This window comes from Cydia amplana, chromosome 13, assembly GCF_948474715.1.
Source record: "Cydia amplana chromosome 13, ilCydAmpl1.1, whole genome shotgun sequence".
In the NCBI taxonomy this organism is placed as follows: Eukaryota; Metazoa; Arthropoda; class Insecta; order Lepidoptera; family Tortricidae; genus Cydia; species Cydia amplana.
Window position 1 is genome coordinate 11431660 of NC_086081.1, and position 20136 is coordinate 11451795.

The 20136-nt window shown below is 36.8% G+C and overlaps 1 non-coding gene across 1 annotated transcript; it reads left to right on the top strand.

Annotated features, from left to right (window-relative positions):
- Nucleotides 1-10607: 10607 nt before the first annotated feature.
- Nucleotides 10608-10726, top strand: LOC134653756 (5S ribosomal RNA). The gene has a single exon (XR_010097283.1). It is a non-coding gene; the product is annotated as a 5S ribosomal RNA (ribosomal RNA).
- The last annotated feature ends 9410 nt before the right edge of the window (nt 10727-20136 follow it).

Below are 20136 nucleotides of genomic sequence, written 5' to 3' on the forward strand. Positions count from 1 at the left end.
TGTAGTGCATAATTGTGTTCCACCGTATTTTCTCGGAAACATTCGTATTTGTCATGCTACTTCAGTCAAACTCAGTACTCTTTGTACCGTGACTGACTGAAATAGCAAGACACGTTCGTAAGTTTCCGTGATAATACGATGAAAAATAATTGGTGACCTGGGGAGCATTTTTTTTACTTATAAGTTTTGTTTAAGATTTGTTTTATTTTAGTTTTAATTTTAACGTTTAGTTTCTGTTTTTCTCCATTTTGTTTGTTATTAATAAACTAATTATATGGTTTACGGAAAGTTTGATTCAAATAGGGCAGTGAGGAAAATCCTGTGAGGAAATCATTCAGTGACAGAAATACTCGTAGGTATGTAGTTTTATTTATGCATATCTGTAATCAGCCTCGTGGTTCTTTAGAACCGCTTTAGAACAAATTTATAAATCTATTATAGTTTCTGGTCTTTCCTCACTGCCTTGGGTGGATCATACATCCGGTGTAAGTATAATTACCTTAGAAAACCATGCATACGAAGTAGCGGGTCAAAATGACAGTAATTTATAAATTACTACTAAAAGCATCGCTTAATTGACTTTCAGTGGACCTTATATGTCCTTGGAATAAGGTTTATGAGTCGTCAGTAAACATCAGTGTGGACGATAGTAAAATACATTGTAAGTAAGGTATCTCGTTCCACAAGATAATTAGCCATGACGAAGAAAATCTCCGCTAATTTTGAATGGCGTCACATCAGCGTCCCAGTTTACGTCCAAAACGCACTCCCCTTTTAAGAAACTTTTATACACTTAATGCTTTCTGGTTTTAGGGCACTGCCAATAGCGTACCAATAAGTGGCAACCATGTACGAAACTCGTACAAACATACTGTCTTTTGGTTTTAGAGTAGTAGTACCGCACAGATCACATACTTTTAGATGAAGCTTGTAAGACGACTCGAGTTTATCACACTCATGTGAACGTGTGTGTGTGGGTTACACTGTGCTTATAGCAGTCAGTCAGTCACTCGTCACTCACTTATAGCGTGAGCCACGCCGCGCCGTTCAGTTGAATTACGTTACATATTATAACTTATATACAACACAGGCCAACTTTGACCTGATTTATTGATCATGGATGCAACTAAACTAAACGGTTTATCGCATACATCATAAATTGTATGCGGATCCGCAGGGTGCTCAGGTGTGCGAGCGCAATATAGACATACAGAATTAAAAATACGAAGGAAAATAATTATGCACTACATCTGTATTACAGATGTTTCTGTATTTTTACGGGACATACGCACGAGTCTTGCTAACGAGTCTCGGTTGAGGGGAGGAAAAGTTGAGGTTGAAGTAGCATGACAAATACGAACGTTTCCGAGAAAATACGAAGGAAAACAATTATGCACTACATCTGTAACCTGCTATGTCTATATATGTATTGCGCTCCCCCTGATGTCCTGACATAGCACTGTCTCGTTTACACACCGGAGCGGCTTGAGGATCCGTATCAGCATGACAACCGCCGCGTATGATCACATACCTTTGTCTCATCTGGTTTGTCAGTGACTGGTTTCTGTGATTTAATTTTCATTGATATGTTTTAAATACATGATGTGTGATCTCGCGGGATGTAATCTACTCGTACCAATAACGTTGATCACGAGGAAGTCAGGAACCGGTTCTTCTGTCCGCCGCGGTGTCGCCAACGTTCACATGCCATTTATTATAATCCCTTCTACTTTAACACTAGGAAGTACCTGTACCAGTGATGGATAAAAATACAGACTAATTGTTGTAGCCGGCGTGACAATAGCGTGGTCTCATCTCAGGGGTGACAGATGCCACGACAATTGGCGTGATCATTTCCATGCATTATTTATGTTTCATTGGCATTTTCTATGAATGATTGTCCAAAAGTCCATGTCCAAAAACCTAAAACTAAAAACTGTCGTTTAAAATTGATTAAAATATCTTGGTTCAGGTCTGACTCTGGTCTGAAATTCTGAATATCTTAGTTCCAAGCTTCCAAGGCTATATATTTTTTTACATAAAACAAAAAACAGACTAAACCAAAACCGATATTGATACTTAATTACGTACCTATTGAACTTGTGGATCATAGTTGAAGTAGGTACTATGGTCGAGTGGTTTTACGGTAGGTACCTACGTATCGTAGGTATTTATTAAGTAAAAAGCGTTCAACTCTGCTAATTAAGTTAATTAACATGTTTCATCTTAATTCAGATGTATCAGGAATATGAGCGTAGTGCAAAATATTTGTCTTACTAAATAGTGCTATTATGACGAGAAACACGTTTTAGCATGAACGTAGTTCGATAAAAATCGGAACTTTTTTAAACGCAGTGAGTCGTGGACTTCAAACTTCGTCAAGAGAGTTATTAGGTTATGATCAAAAGTGGAATGTGGCAACTGATGGAGAGGTCTCTATAATTTACCTGTCTATGCCACGAGGAAGTACCTATACCTTAAGGTACTCGTATGACGTAGTTGTTGTATTCATAACGGATTATAATCGCTGATTGCTAGTGGAAAATTTTATAGGGAAGATGCAGCTTTGGCGAAATAGTCGTGACATTGTTATTTAAACCATTGTTATTGTTATTGTTGTTATATGCATGTTAGCAATAATTAAGTAGGTATAGCAACTTAATTGTAATATTTGTACGCCGGTAGAGGCAGAATATGACGCACTTATTGTAATTTGACCATCATTGTTTCTACCATATTCTAAGAAATAAACATTTGTATTTGTATTTATTTGTAAAGTTGGTCTGTGTTCAACGTGCATGTCAAATGCTAAACTGAATCTTATTTAATAAGAGTTAAGTTTCAAATTAAAAGTAGGCATTCATTAAAAGGGCGAGATTACGTTATATTTCATTCATACCTTTTTGATTTAGTAAAATTACATACCATGGCAATACAACTAATAAGACAATTATTCACTACAAAGTCTACAAAAGTGAAATTCGGATACAACATTTGCAGTAACTTTTCAAGTTTGAGACAATGAATAATGCTGTTATCATCAAAATCAATATCACTCAAAGTTCGAGTACCTAACGTCAAATAACTATGAAAGGGTTTTATTGTGACGAACTGACGAAATTAAAATTTATTAAAAATTAAAAGCCTACGTATGAAGTCACTAGTCAAATGGTTGCAAAAATAAAAATACAGAAAATACAGGTCATAAAAATACACATATATTATACTAATAAGTACATAAGTATATTCTTCTCTATAGCCCCTATATCTAGAGCGAGATGTAGTTGTAGATGGAAAATCTTCGAATTTAGATATTTGTGATATCCTATCCTTCCATAGACTAATCACTGAATTGGACTGCGATTATTTGTGAGAGCCATGAATTACTCCTTCGGGTAAACTTGCTGGATACTCTGGCCAAAAGTATAGGGCATAAGACCAATTGCTTCGGAGGATGAGGACCTACTGCGAAAACGGAAAATCCAGATTTCGCTATCTGTCTCTATCACTCATGTGACTCATGCGTATCCGAGGGATAGAGGCAGATAAAGAAATCTACATTTTCGCAGTAGGCCTTCTGGTGTGGAATTATATCAGCACGCACTAATTTAAATAATGAACAATGTTGCCTGACGACCGGTTTGATCGAGGATCACACGAACAAGCCTGAGTAGATATTCACAAAACATCTTACCTCGAACGTGAGTAGTACTAGCGTAGCTTGATCCCAAAATTTGCAACAACTATTCGCTATTGGAGATCAGTTTTACTGGTTTTATGAACTAATGAGTAAGCATAGTGTTGTGAATAAGTTCTGCGTGGAAGTGGACTGCTTGTAGTCCGTCGAATATTCAAAGCAAACACTATTTCGCAACTTGGCACGTCAGGATAATGAATTGCTGCAGGTACCTAGATTATAAACCTCGTTCAAGCTTCTTTAAAGCTCTAAGTATTTGGAAATTGATGATAAATTGTCATCCGTGGCATACGATTTTCCTAAATTCGTCTGGTTGGGTTAAAATCCTACCCACACTACTAACTAAAGTTCCTTACTAAAGAGTTAGTGGTGCCGCGGTAGGATTTTAAGGTAAGAACGGGAAAACGCATGTCTAGTCCCCTTAGTAATTTTTTTAAATATTGCTGTAGGATTATTATTTTATTATCGTCTTAGAAAAGTGCTTTTAATTTAGTGTCATAGGGCCTTCGGTGTTCATTCAGAGTTAAAAAACAAGAGAAACAGAGTTAAATCAATCAATTGGCACCGATACTATGCACTTATGTGTCTGTAGGTATATGTCTGCGAAGCACATGCCATTTTGATACTTTATTGTTTGGTGCACAACAATTGCTGTGAAACATTTTCCTTTAAAGTTCTTCAAACTTTATGTCTTCTATTAATGGCCGCCCACAAATTGAAACGCGCCTTTTATACGAATATTGACCGACAACGACAATGGATGGACAACTCTTTATACTCGGAGCTATATATAGTGTTGTCTTGCTCTCACCAAGAAGGAAAGCAGGGGATGAAGCATTGTGTCTTGAAAAACGGTTAATTTGAAGGGCAGTGAAACCACAGGACAGCATCCTGAGTGTGTTCTAACCAAGTACTCGCCTCAAGCCCCAAAATAATTGTGAGCTTCGATAAAATTTTAATCGCTTAGAAGCAAAGTCAGCAACATCCACTTTTTTACCTGTGGATATTGCTGACTTTTCTTCTATAATATGATACATATCTGATACGGTTTTGTAATCAGATTTGGATGTCGGTCCTTTGCTAGCTCCCGAAGAGTCGCCCGTGACAGCAACCTCAGGCAGTGCTTGTCCCTTGTCTCTGATCACTGCCCTGCCCTTAGTGGCAAAGTGTATAAAAGCATCTGCGTAAACAGGACTACAGGTTCCACCTATATATCGTTTTTTTAGAACTAGATGTGAAGGCTGATTTATATCCTATAAAATCCAGAGCCATATATAGGCCATAGCCTATAAAATTCCAGAACCTTATCAACAGGACAAGCAAAAAGTGTTTCTTCATTACATATTTATTTCCATTTTTATGGTACTTAAACCCTGACCTAACCGGTCTTCTTGGAGAACTTAGGTACCTACACTTATATCAGTGTTGTATGTGAATGTGAAATCGAAAAGATATAAAACTTACGCAGTACGTATGAAAACTTTGGACTAAATCGTATACTTGTATTTTACCCTCGCAATTCTAAATGCGGTTTTGTGCTCTTACGTTACGAACTTTAATTAATTACATAAGGTTTCAAACTGGATTTAATTTGTACTTTTACTAGTACAAGACTCTATAAAAAATGAAAAAATACAATAATACCTATAGTAGATATAGAAATATGTACATAGATTTTGGTATAATTTATTTGTTTATTTATTTAATGTTAAAAACAGACCAAAACTCGTTATCAAAATCGGAATTTTTCTTTTTATGCGCTCTCTAAAAATTCGCAGTTACATAATTTAAGAACAAAGGCCTTAAAACGTCGCCAGCAGAGCCAAACAAAGCTCGAGAAGTTATGTTTTTATAAGCTCCTCAGAAGTAGGCCTGGCTATTTAAAACGTCACATAAATCGCGCCCGCGAAACGAAACAATAAGGGCAGCCATCTTTGTTTTTGTTTTTTCTCTGGGGCAATCAATGGCTGAATAGCGGTATGTTATATAGGGATTGCAGAACCGGTTCTGTTTAAAAGAACCGGGACTTTCGGTACCGAGCAAAAATGGAACCGGGATTTCCCGGTATTTTCGGTACTTTCGGGACTGCCTTCAAAAATCAGTTTTCACATCAATTTTCAGTAAAAAAAAGCGTAAAACGACCACGAATCTTTCTTAAAACAATAAAAAAGTAGCACAGTGAATGTACACAATTCTTTTGTACCATAATATGTGTCTTTAAGTCACACAATCATTAATATAATTTGTTTTTTTTTTCCTAAACTAAAGTGTCATTCAATAGAACTTGCCAACTATGTAAACAAAAGTTACTAGTGAATTGACATTAGGGCTTCCAAATACCGGACTTCTCACAATACCGGTATTAATACCGAAACTGTCTTCATCAATACCGGGATCCCCGGGATCCCGGTATTGGATATAAATCGCTTAAAAATATATAGTTTTCTTAAAAAGGTGAATTAGACAGGCTCACTGGAATAACAGATATGTCCTAAAAGCTATTACAACAATGAACAATCAATGCCGCCATCTGCAATAATTTTATTTCACACTCCTGTAGGGCTATGATGGCCGGCTCTTTATCATTTGTCACCATGGCTGTCACGTTCTAACAAATATGTAAGTGCGAAAGTGACGCATAGCATGACAGATGATAAAAATACGACCATGATAGCTGGTCAGGTTGGCAATAATTTTATCCAATTTGTTGACTTCACCTCACCAGTCACATTTGTAGTCCAACTTAACCAACCAGACAACATTTTTTCAAATTTCCGTCAAAATTGGTTTGCCATTATTACAATTATCCTTGCTCTTTCGTTTTATTTTTTGATAAAATTATCAGAACTAATTATGTTAATGTTAATGTCACTATCATCATATTCATCACTCACATAAGTTCAGGATTCATCCACCACCAACCACCAAATATTTATCTGACGCACTAGGCAACGATCTTGTTTCAATAATAAAATGCGGGCTAGAGACCAGGCGGCGTATCATGGTGGCATTTTTATCACTTGTCATGCTATGCGTCACTTTCGCACTTACATATTTCTTAGAACGTGACAGCCATGGTGACAAATGATAAAGAGCCGGCCATCTTAGCCCTACAGTTAGAGTTAGACCAAGTAAAGTCTGCAACGATTTTGATAGCATACGCAGTACGCAGTGCAAGTATTATTTGTACGTCATAATTTCATAGAAGTTTGACGTTTAATATAACACTTGCACTGCGCGTGCTATCATAAACGTTGCAGACTTTTCTTGGTCTAACTCTAGATGCGTCTGACCTTTAGTAAGCTTTTTGATACAGCCGGATATAATGGATTTAAAGGGTTTATACTGCGCATTTCCCTAATTTTTTTAAATACCGGGATCCCGGTATTGCCTTTAAAAATACCGGTATTGAAAAATGCGTTTAAAAAGACGGGATCCCGGGATCCCGAAATACCGGGATCCCGGTATTGGAAGCCCTAATTGACATTCAGTGTCAATTTTAGTATGGCGGTTTGTTTACATAGTTAGCAAGTTCTATTTAATGACAGTTTACATGATATTTTTACTATCTTTGTTGATTTGATTGGCAAAAACTGAATTGTGGCTCGTGGCTGAAGACGTTTTGTGAAAAAGGATAAACAAAATGATAATTTTCGCATGCGTTCAAAATGGGCTGTGGACCTTCAAACATATAATAACTATCAATACGACAAATTAAGAAATTATTCAGCCAGAATTATTAATTCATTTAATTTTTTTTAAATATCATTATCATAATGTGAATTTCTTATACCGTGTTTGAATTTGAATTAAAAGTAGTATTTTATTAATTACAAAATTGTCTCTATTTTTGCTTCTAGTTAGTATACAAATATGAAATAACTAATTGTTCGTATAAAATGATTTATCGTACAAACATTTATGCCCTTAAAGTATCAAATTACGCAATTTTATATTGTCGGCATTGTCAAACCCATTGACTTTTTTTAAATTTATTTTAATGTAGTGATCAGCCGTAAAAGTATTACCATCGGCCTTAGATTGACAAAATATATTTATTTTCTTTATAAAACATGATATTTCATGCTAAGTAACAGAAAACAGTCAAATATTGTACCGGAAATTTTAGTCCCGAAAATCCCGGGAGTACCGGGATGTTAATTTTGAAATCCCGGTTCTTTGCTTGGCTCTAAATCCCGGGAATTCCCGGTACTTTCGGTACCGGTATTTCCCGGGAGCAAACCCTAATGTTATATCATATAATGGCCGGTCAGAAGTATGTTGGTCACCATATTGCTTTTTGTTCGACGGTTTCGTGTTCAAATGAGACGAATGCAGGTTAGTTAAAGGAATCAACTATGAACTAACAAACCGACCGTCTCACTGCCGTATTCGAACTTCAAGATATTCACAAGAGACGACACGTACTAGATCCATTCTAGATACGTTATAGTTTAGATTTCAACTAGTTCTCGTTTGCAGTGCTATTCGGGCAACCAATGTCACTTTTACGTTAGACAGAGTTATTAGATGTGAATTGGATCTCTAAGTCATATCTTGTGGAAATCGTTCAAGAGTATCTCCAGAATCACGCAAATGTCAAAATTGACAGGTTAGATCTTAAATATATCGTTATCGTATCTTGGCGATGTCTAAAAGATATCTAAATGTCTATTTAAAAACCCGAATCGGGCCCTTAATTAATTGATGTTTAAGGTCAATCGAGATTTTGACAGACGGTTGATAGGCTAATTCGATTTTTAATTACTGCAGGACAAAGGCCTGCCCCAGCCTTTTCGTGGTCTGTCGGTACACGAAACCACTAATAGAGAACCTGTAGGATGTGACCCAGAGGAATTGTAGAGTCAGCATCAAAAGTAATGGATTAGACTACGCGTCAAAAGTACCTATTCACCATTCTCTAATGGTATAACAAAGAGATACTTACCTAGAGATAGTAGAGATACATACCTAGAGAAAAGATAGATAGATACACGTATGTATAGTCTCCACTGTTACAATGTCTTTATAATCAAAGATAACCTAGAGGCAAATATAATTGATAGTAAATAGAGAGGTGAGTCTAAGAACAAAACATACCCCTTAACATCCAAAACAGATGGCGCTGTACTGCGCCATATGTTTTGCGGTCACTGAATTGTCAAACGTCAACTTTTGACAATCAGTTACCGCAAATGTATGGAGCTGTACAGCGCTATCTCGTTTACCTGTCATATTCGAAGCACGAAATCGTCTTTGATTTTACACATCTTTCTCAAATCTCAATCAATGTATCTTTGCTAGAGGCTAGACAAAGTCACTCCTGGTTTTCACTCAATCTTGTAAATTTAAACGAGCAATTCTTGTATATTTATTTCGGGGATCTCGGAAACGGCTTCGATGAGATTTGCTATATGGGGGTTTTCGGGAGCGAAAAATCGATCTAGCTAGGTTTATCACTGGGAAAACGCGCATTTTTGAGTTTTTATATGTTTTTCGAGCAAAGCTCGTTTTACCAGATATTCATCTATTACTTAAATATTAATTTGATAAGATATTTCAAACAAGATTTATAACGTCGCCTGCTGGTTCTGCTGCGTCGAGCTAGTAATGAAACTTGATAACAACGTAGCGTCAGCAGATTACCACTCTTCTGTTATAAGGTTTTATTCTTATAATAATGTTTTATTTTGGTTTCAAATGCACCGAGTACATACTTTTCTACTTTGCCCTAAGATTAACTGGTAGAGAATGCCTCATGGCATTAAGTTCGTCTTTTTTACATTAAGTGTTTTGTGTACATAACAAATACGCGTCAGTTATTTTACAACAAATTTATGTAATATTACGGATATCAACATTACTACAATACTATTTAGTATTTACTTGTTGTTGACTTTTCACTTGACTGATTTCGGTATTCATTCGTGTATTAACTGTTTTGTTTCATTAAGAATACATATTTAATAATACATACCTATTTGTGTTTCTGTCGTAATTTTAGCCATCTATAATATATGGAAATTAATCTAATATGGTTGTCAAAACTAGGTAGTTCTGTAATAACATTAGCAACTCATTAATCAAATTGATATTATAATGATTGTAGTTTAATTAGGTTCATAATTGTACAATGTACAGTCACCTGCAATAATATGTTACAAAACGAACCCGCAAAAAAATCTTAAATTGGACATATTTTTCAGTGGATTTCTAATTGAAAACTATAACAAATGAAAGTGATCAAAATAGCAGTTTTATTAATGTTCATCGTAAAAGTTATATCTTATCATAAGTTTACGAATACTATATCTGATTGACCGTTTCTCATTTATTGTGGTGTAATTATACCTAATGTAATTACATATATCGTTCGCATTGTAGGTAGGTACCTATTTAATTACGTCATGTCCTGTTATGCCGACTACTATGTACTACTTAATCGTTAATTGGATTGTATTGTTTTTGTTTTATCATGAGGTATTTTATTTTAATTACCTATTAACCACAATCTGAAAAATTATGAGTTGCTATTTGTTAATTTTATTAATCAATGAATTGTTCATCGATCAACCAGCACGAAACCACATATGTTTCAGAGCGCCTACCGCGAACCACGTTTGACGTGTTGCCTCTCTGTCGCACTTGTAAATTCGTACGTAAGTGTGACAGGGAGGTAACACGTCGAACGTGGTTCGCGGTAGGCCCTCAGATTTATTAAATGAGCATGATCTAGATCTAGACTACCTTCTACTAAACTACTTTTGTATTTGCTATGTGCGTGACCATAGCGCCCGCCTGGCGTCTGTGACTACTGAAGCTGAGAAACACTAAGGATATGCGTAACGTGTAACATTAACATGTTTCTTAAAAACCACACAGTGTATTCGTTTATTTCGCATATGCATTCGCCAACGTCCATACCACGTTGAACACACCGGTTCTCGTCCGATCACCGAAGTTAAGCAACGTCGGGCGTGGTCAGTACTTGGATGGGTGACCGCCTGGGAACACCACGTGTCGTTGGCTTTTTTGCATTTTTTTGACGTATAAATCGATGAACACCGGTAGCGTGCACGAAAAAGAGTCACGTTGTGGATCTCCATGGTAACGTTTTGGACGGATCTCCATGGTACGCGTATAAAAGTATGCAATTTTTCATCAATGTTTTCTTATGACGTTATCACGCAAAATTATCGTCCGTAAACCGACTTTACAGACAACCATTTTTAGGGTTCCGTAGCCAAATGGCAAAAAACGGAACCCTTATAGATTCGTCATGTCTGTCTGTCTGTCTGTCTGTCTGTCCGTCTGTCTGTCCGTCTGTCTGTCCGTCCGTATGTCACAGCCACTTTTCTCCGAAACTATAAGAACTATACTGTTGAAACTTGGTAAGTAGATGTATTCTGTGAACCGCATTAAGATTTTTACACAAAAATAGAAAAAAAACAATACATTTTTGGGGTTCCCCATACTTCGAACTGAAACTCAAAATTTTTTTTTTCATCAAACCCATACGTGTGGGGTATCTATGGATAGGTCTTCAAAAATGATATTGAGGTTTCTAATATCATTTTTTTCTAAACTGAATAGTTTGCGCGAGAGACACTTCCAAAGTGGTAAAATGTGTGTCCCCCCCCCCTGTAACTTCTAAAATAAGAGAATGATAAAACTTAAAAAAATATATGATGTACATTACCATGTAAACTTCCACCGAAAATTGGTTTGAACGAGATCTAGCAAGTAGTTTTTTTTTTAATACGTCATAAATCGCCTAAATACGGAACCCTTAATGGGCGAGTCCGACTCGCACTTGGCCGCTTTTTTTTTATTTGTAGGATAAAGGGATGATCATTGGAAATTGTAAAAAAAATCCTTAGTAATATATTTTTTTAAGTGTATGAAATTCATATTATGTACCTATGGCAGTTTATTAGGACAGGACGTCTTTGTAATATGTATACAATATGCCTTATGGCCGGATTCTAAAATAAAATAAATACAGCTACATATTTACATACTTATCAGTTGTGATGTGAGATGACCACTATTGACGCAAGCGAACATGTAAATCAATTTGACCGTTGATAACCAGGTTTCATCCCGGAAACCAGTATCTTAGTTATCTTACTATAAACAAACACAATCTCATACCGAAAAGAAGCGTATTGTTTTCGCTTTCATTCAGATAAGTGATCCATTAGCATTTATCGTTGCTAATAATATGCTATTGCTATTACCAGTCGAACCAGCGTAAAATGATCTCTGATTATTTCTAATTTAATTCGTTTAGAGATCGCAGTTTGTACTGATTTGAGGCAGTAGTTTAGCAAGGTGTAGGAATGTCGTTCTTTATCGTAGTAAAACTGGGTCGAGCGCCGATAGCAAATACATACTTATACCTATTTCCGCGATTGTGCTAAATGAAATGAAATGAAATATTTTTATTTCGAACATGTAGTCCATATATAGGGTTAGGTATTACAATAACTTATATCTATAGTTAGTATTATAATTACGACAAAACAAAACTCACCACGGATAATAATCGTTACGTTGTAAAATCAGTTTGATTTAGGAATTTATGGCGCGAGAATACGCAATGCGGTGACTTGATAGAATTAAACTTATAAGATAATCACAATCCGGTCACTATGTACCCGAAATAAGCAAAAGTTTCACTCGGGACATGAATGGCAGAGTGAGAGGACACTTTGAAACTGAAACGAGCGTAGAGTAATAGCAATCCCAGACACAATTCCTGTCCTGTATAACCACGTAGTGAAAGTGTGGAACAGCTTGCCCGAATCAGTGATCAGCAGTGCACCTTCAGTGAACACTTTTTGATCGTTTTTGAAATAAATAGACAAAACACAAATGGACATTGGTAGTGCACATACCTATCAGCTATAATGTGAATTAATTTTCGAATGACTTTTCAAAATTAGAAGCTTTAGAGTACCAGTTTCAAGTATCCTCTCTGATAATACTTGTGCATAAAATGCTATTAAGTAATAAAACAAGTTAAATAGTGGATTGTGTCACTAGGGAGCAAAATTCTATATTTACGGCGAGGGCATACATTGCATGCTGAATGAGGCGAAGGGATTTTAATGTATATAAATAATTTTCTTGTTCTTTATTTCGTGCACGTTGAGCAATTCAAATACCTACTTAATTTATTTGAAATACAGGCACTAGGAAATACAGGCAACATCTCTCTTATGTATACAGAAGTCTTCTGGCAAGCCATATTTCTGACAAAAGTCACAAGTGGAACCACCTACGATATCTTAGCTTAAAGGTCAACTGATGCCTCGAGCCATTTCGTCCACTTTTTGTACTTATTTCAAAGTAGTAGCAATAAATAAAACTGAAGTGGTTAATAATTAAATATAGATTTATTAAGATCGTGCGATTGCCATGATCGATAGTCTATTTATTCCTCTTCTATCGAAAAGAACTTACAAATATCTACTCGTATAGATGGCGACTAAAATTTGCAGCTCCCTGTACGTTATTTTTAATAAGCAGTGACGTCATTGCTAATTGTAGAGTGGCTTGTTGCTGTATGCACATAGGAGGTGGTTACGTCACAATGAGTCTTAGTCTAATAACTTACGAGTAACGTAAAATTGGGTGAGTAGGTGCAAAACTGACATTTAAACCTCGCTAACATTTTATTTTTACATAATATATGCAAACTGAATGGTGTATATACTGTATATAATAAGTGTTCCGGACGTTTGTATTTTAGTTTTTATTTTATTTTGGGTAGTTCCATTTCATAACTTTGACGATAAACAGGAAAATCCACCTCACCCCGTAGTCCCTCGTATTTGGGGTGAGCTGGGTTTTCATACAAAGGTGATTTTGGAAGATTGTTGGAGCGATTTTTTTTTTATTATGAGCATTACTATAGCTCCATTTTAAATTGGAATACATTATTTTTGTAGCAGTAGCCTTAAAAATCCATCTCACCCCCCTTTCATTCCTTCTCTCCCCATTCATAACCCAACTCTCCCCGCGAACCCTACTCACCCCATTTTACGGTAGTTAAAAAGGTGTAGGCTATGTATCCAAAGAAGTCATTTAGGAAATGTCGGAGACAAAGTGTTGGATCGGAAAGCTTGGAATATGCTGAATACATTCTTCTTGCTTCAAACATTACTTAATTTATAAGCACACAATAACTGAGATTTCTCACCAAAGCAAAGCTCCATGAACCGTTGTAGCTCCCCGATAGCCCGCGAGTCGATAGCCGTGTTATCACCGCGACCCCTCTCGGCCCTGTGATAACATACCCTAATTCCAGCGAAACTGCAGCGGAACGAGACAAACGAATACAATATTCCCTTCTTAAACTATATTGCTGTAAAGATAAATGCGTTTTCTGGTGTATTATTTTACCGCATTTTACCCTAACTGGCCTTAGGCTGCCTTTCCAGGCCTAAGCCATATTAAGGGAATCCGCCTATAGCTTTGGTTGTAAGCCACATCTCTCTTCACTCCGCTGGATTAAAACCAATGCTATTAGTTGATTCCCGCATGTCTTCTCTCATCTCTGCTCATCTCCGACTCGGTAAAAAGGCAGCTGTGATCATTATCGGAGTCGTCACTTTCTAACAAGTATGTACAAGTGCAAGAGTGACGCATGCCACGATAGGATATAAATAGATAATACGGAACCATCATTATAACTATTGATCACCCTCAGATTGAGCGATTCTTCTGCGGTTGTCTTGATGATTAAGGATTAGGCATGTAAAGCCGATTTATACCCACGATGAGTGTTAACTGAAATTTTTGACAATATATCTGTATACTTCCATGCATAATAAACTAATATAATAAAATGAATCTCGTCTCATCTTCCTCGCGTTGTCCCGGCATTTTGCCACGGCTCATTCCCGAGCCTGGAGTCCGCTTGGCAATTAATCCCAGGCCTAAGAAAGAAAATGAATAAAGAGTATAATAATAGGTACTTACTTTGTAGTTTACATTAAAATACTTAGGTACTCGAGTTACTGAATGTTATCGCTGACACACTTTCTTAAGCCATTATCATGAAGTAGCATGTTTCAAGCAAGATTGCTCATTTCATGGGTTCGCTGTTGGGTGTCGCGAAGGTAAAACGAGTACGAATTGCAGAGGTTTCAATACATATAATGACATATATGTATATTATATGTATAAGAAATGTGCAACGTTCGATAATTATTATTGATAGTATAAGATGTGTTAAGTGCATGAAAAAACTGTCTTGAAGTTTGACAGTTGAAAAAGATGGTGCTGTTAGGCGTGTGGCGTGATGTTTTACGTTTGTCTAAAATGTTTAAGTAAAAGTAAGTAAATATCAAACCAATTTGTCAGTAAATAGGAACAAAAAAAACTATACTCATCATTTTCTATTGGGTGCTAGTACTAGTGTAAGACTAAGATAGTATAATTCAGAGAGAAGTCTGTGTTTGAAATGAGACAGTCCTTTGACACACTATAGCTACATATTTGTACCACGAGAGGGAATAAATTCAAAATCAGATTTACAATGTAAATAAAGGTAACAGGCGGTCTTATCGCTGTAAGCGATCGCTGCCAGACAACCGTAGGGTAGATGGATATAAAGAACAAAAAGGTACATTAGAATTCTTATCCCCAATTTATTTTCTCTGCGTGTCAGACTTTGTTTATTCATCATTGGTTAATACATAATACATATTACATAAATAGGCTGACTTGCAGCAATTAAAAGTTAAGTTAGGTATCTCAATGCTCATGGTTCTTCCACGCTCCACCACGCTGTATATTATTATCTTATCTTTAGCTCCATTGTAATGTAAACCACTTCCGACTTTGCAATAAGCAAAAATAGCACACATTTAATACAAATGGCAGATTACTTATCACGTTACACCGCGGTTGCCTACTTCTTAGCTTACGTTACGAGTGTTACGACCGACAAATGTTTTGTAAATGTTTTTTATCCGTTTAATTTTTTACCTTACACTTACAGCAAGTCATATTGTAAAGTCTTTTTGCAATTCCCGGCCCCGGCCAAAATTTTTCGTAAACTATTACGAAAAATTTTACGTATTTTGGAATAAGGTAACTTTTTTCATTTATTCTTGATCAGAATCATTAGGACAATTCAGCGCTACGGCTGCTTATACGTATTCACTTGGCTATTTTGTGCATCGAGATGGGTAACTACCCGGATAAAAATACCCATCCACCCGGTAATTTACCCGTATCTACCCAAATGGACGGGTAGATTCAATAATACAGATTTTTTTTTGCCTTAGAGCAATATACATAAGTATTGGGCCGGGAATTGCAAAAAGACTTTACAATATGACTTGCTGTAAGTGTAAGGTAAAAAATTAAACGGATAAAAAACATTTACAAAACATTTGTCGGTCGTAACACTCGTAACGTAAGCTAAGAAGTAGGCAACCGCGGTGTAACGTGATAAGTAATCTGCCATTTGTATTAAATGTGTGCTATTTTTGCTTATTGCAAAGTCGGAAGTGGTTTACATTACAATGGAGCTAAAGATAAGATAATAATATACAGCGTGGTGGAGCGTGGAAGAACCATGAGCATTGAGATACCTAACTTAACTTTTAATTGCTGCAAGTCAGCCTATTTATGTAATATGTATTAATTGTGATGTACCTATACATATTTATAAAATACAAGCTTTTCACGGGTTCACAAATTATACATAAACCTTCCTCTTGAATCGCTTTATATCTATTAAAAACCGCATCAAAATCCGTTGCGTAGTTTTAAAGATTTAAGCATACATATTAGGGACAGACAGACAGCGGGAAGCGACTTTGTTTTATACTATGTAGTGATTTGGCTAGGCACTTTACTATACCTAGGTACCTACTATAATCGTTGATTAGAATGATTAGGTACCTACTTGCAAAGTGTAAAGACTGTTCTGAGAATAAATATTTGTGTTTGGCTTATAAGTTCCTTTGTTCTAATTTGTTTAAAAATAAATCCACTTACCTACCTACGCATTTTTTTTTAATTTTTGGGTCATCTTGTTATTGGCATTATTAAGAATATTAAGTAGGTAGGTATTAATATGATAGGTAGTTCGAATATGGTAGCTAATGCTTAAATAATGTTGATTTTATCAATTTGTCTATAAAGATTTACAGTCATAGCAACCAATATCTACTAGTCTATTATAGAGCAGACTGATTAGATACGTTTATCTAAGTCTAATAGTATGTGACCTACCAAACTATAGGTAATTATAAAAGATTTCATAACTTAGTTTCTACGGGCCGAAATAGACGGATTGTTTCATTGTTGCAGTCTTATATTGGAAAAATGCATTACGACCTTTTATTCTTCACATCAACTGCATTTTCATTGTGTTTTGGGCTGTCGTATAAAAGATGAGATGAGATGTGTTTGAGATGTGGTGTTGGCGCAAGATGTTGGGCATTCCTTGGACGGCGCGCCGCACTAATGCGTGAATCCTGACGGAATTAAAAATCCAGTGCCGTTTATCAGCCATTTGCCTCCAGCGGATCCTCAACTACTTTGGACACGTGGCCAGACGGGAGCCGGACAACTTTGAAAAGCGTATTATGGTTGGCATGGTGGATGGAGGACGGGGTAATGGACATCCACCGACCCGCTGGGTGGACACTGTAAAGAAGGCCTGCCAGGGATCTACACAGGCGCCTATTATTAGGAAGGTGGAAAATCGTGCAGAATGGAGAGCTTTGGTGCGCAAAACATCGACCTCATGTGGTCGCGACCGTTAGTCATGAGGAATCGAGGAAGAAGATAAAAAAATATTTCAGAAATTGAATACATAATTAAACAGCCGGCCTGTCCTGTAGGGAAAATAATACGGTTTACATTAACACCGAGAGACGAACTCGCGACTCCGGGATACCAGCCCGCTACTCTACCAACTATGCATTTCTCTTTTTGTAAAGACATGGGGATCACATTTTGACGTGTCGTTTCCTCCGCAATATTGATGCTGGCTGTATACCTACTTGTGAAACAGTGAAACTGTACAGTACGCTCACTTCAGCCGTACGAGTGGCGCCTCAATCTGGACAGAGTAAGGTCAATTGACAAGTAATTGTGGAGTCGTCGACTGCTCAGCTCTGGACGCGTTCCTATTGCTGTACTAGCACAGATGAGTTCGACGAGTATATAACCAGTGTTGCTAGATCCTCAAGACTAGACTTTTGACTAGAGAACTGTCAGGTACATACCTATTTACTAAGTGCAGTGAGTACCCACATGCCCTTTTCTCTCAGAGCTCAAACTGGACCTCCGGAGCCACTTTTCCCCCCCGCCCTTTTTGGGGAGTAAACAAGAGTTAATCTCGTGGCTAGGGCATTAGATCAGCGTAGAATGAGCCAAGGTACAATTAATTGTGCCAAGCGGCGTCGCCATAGACCAAAGTGCATACTGCTCCATACATTTCTGACCTTACTTCCCTACTAATAATGGTGGCAACAACTGACGTCACAGATCTTCATCAGACAAACAGAATGTATAATATCATCATCATCATCCTCCTAGCGTTTGTCCCGTACTGTGACGGGGTCCGCTTTCCTACTTTTCTTCCTCTTCGCTCTATCCTGGACATCATACATCACAAACAGAATGTATAGAATAAGTAAATTGATAATTGACCGTGATGTATCGGGAATATTACTTTTTGAACATGACGACACAAATCTATTTGAGAGTAATGTTCTTCTGAGCTCTCAATTCGCCTCCGTTCGGTAAGTTACTGGAACAATATCCTTACTATCAATTTACTATCATTCTCGTGCCGGTGTCCTTTTTCGACACACTGAAACTATAACTGGTGCGAGCAAGATGGATGCTCTCAACGGCGAGGATGCTTCATTGTGCGGAATAGAGACCCGTGCCGATCGTATTTATTTTATTTACGAACATGGTTGTTTAAGAAGTTCAATTGATGAGTGTCTTTTCAAAAGGGCTCATTTATGTATAGTGTCCATAGTGAAATAAGCCCTTTTGAAAAGACTCTCCTCAATTGGTACAGTTGTACAGGGTACTGTAGAGTGTAGAGTCGGTTTTGAATACATTTCATAATGTGTGCGTTTGGCGTATGCTATTAGATTCGCCACTGAATAAGGAAATACTACTTATTCAAACAAAAATAAGCGAACAGAAGTTTCACACAATATTGTGTACTACTTTTAACTTCTTTACTGCTTTACTACTTTACTGGGTACCTACGTCGAAAACCGCTCCAGCATTCTACTCACTGGAAATAATGATGACATAGCATGGGTATTAGGTATCTACTAAATTCCATTCAAGAAAATATCGTAAAAGCGGAATTTTAGGATGCAACCGGCAAAGCGCTAAGATAAGGTGGAGAAATACAAGTTTTAATAATATGCGCATACATATCTATGCAATACAGCTTTGTTTACAGTAAAAATAATATTAGTTTTAATTTATAAACTTGTCTATAAATTGAAAGCATATCATTAAACGATTTCATAAATTTGATTGTAACCCGATCATGTTGCTTAACATGGTAGTGATCATAGTAAAGCAGCGGTCGGCAATCGGCGGCCCACGGGCCGCATGCGGCCCGCGAACCTCTCACTTGCGGTCCGCGAGCCTCCCTGGCTATTTTGTATGTAATATTGACAAACGACAATGTCTGATATAGTCATAATATTAACAAAGTGCGGCCCGCGTCAACTTCGTTAGCTACTATGTGGCCCTTGGCTGCTAAAAGGTTGCCGACCGCTGTAGTAAAGGATAGAGTAAAAGAAAAAGGTAGGTAGGTACTAAATGTAAGTATGTATTAACAATCGCTGATGTAATATGTACCTACAATGTTAGAACGCTATGGAATTCGCGAAACAATTGAATTATTTGAACTATTGATTCACGTTTGAACAAGTTTTTCAGCCTAGTAACCGGAGGACACGTGTAATAATTTGGGTAATCGTTTGCTTTGCCCTTGAATTTATTTGACTTTTTGCCTATTCATGCTTCGTACAAGAAATAAGAATAAGTTATCTGCGCACTATGTAGGTACCTAACAACAGTAAAGTAAAAACGGAATACGTTTCAACATAAAAAATACATTTAAGTAGCTTAACTACGCTTTTTTTTTGCTTGTGTTAATTTAGGTGGGGGGATTCAAACATATCCAGAGTGGACCAAAGCTTGGCAACTGACCTAACCTAATCTCGAACCCAATCCCGGGTCAATCATGAACCCAATCAGTTATTACAAGAGCTAGAGAAAACTAAGACCATTTCGCATTATGAAATACCTACGGTTTTATAAAATTAGGTAAGTACATACTTATGCATTAATATAATCAAGACTGACATGTGGATGTGACTCTTGTGATATGTCATTAGTGTCTTAATTATACCCAATGAACTAGC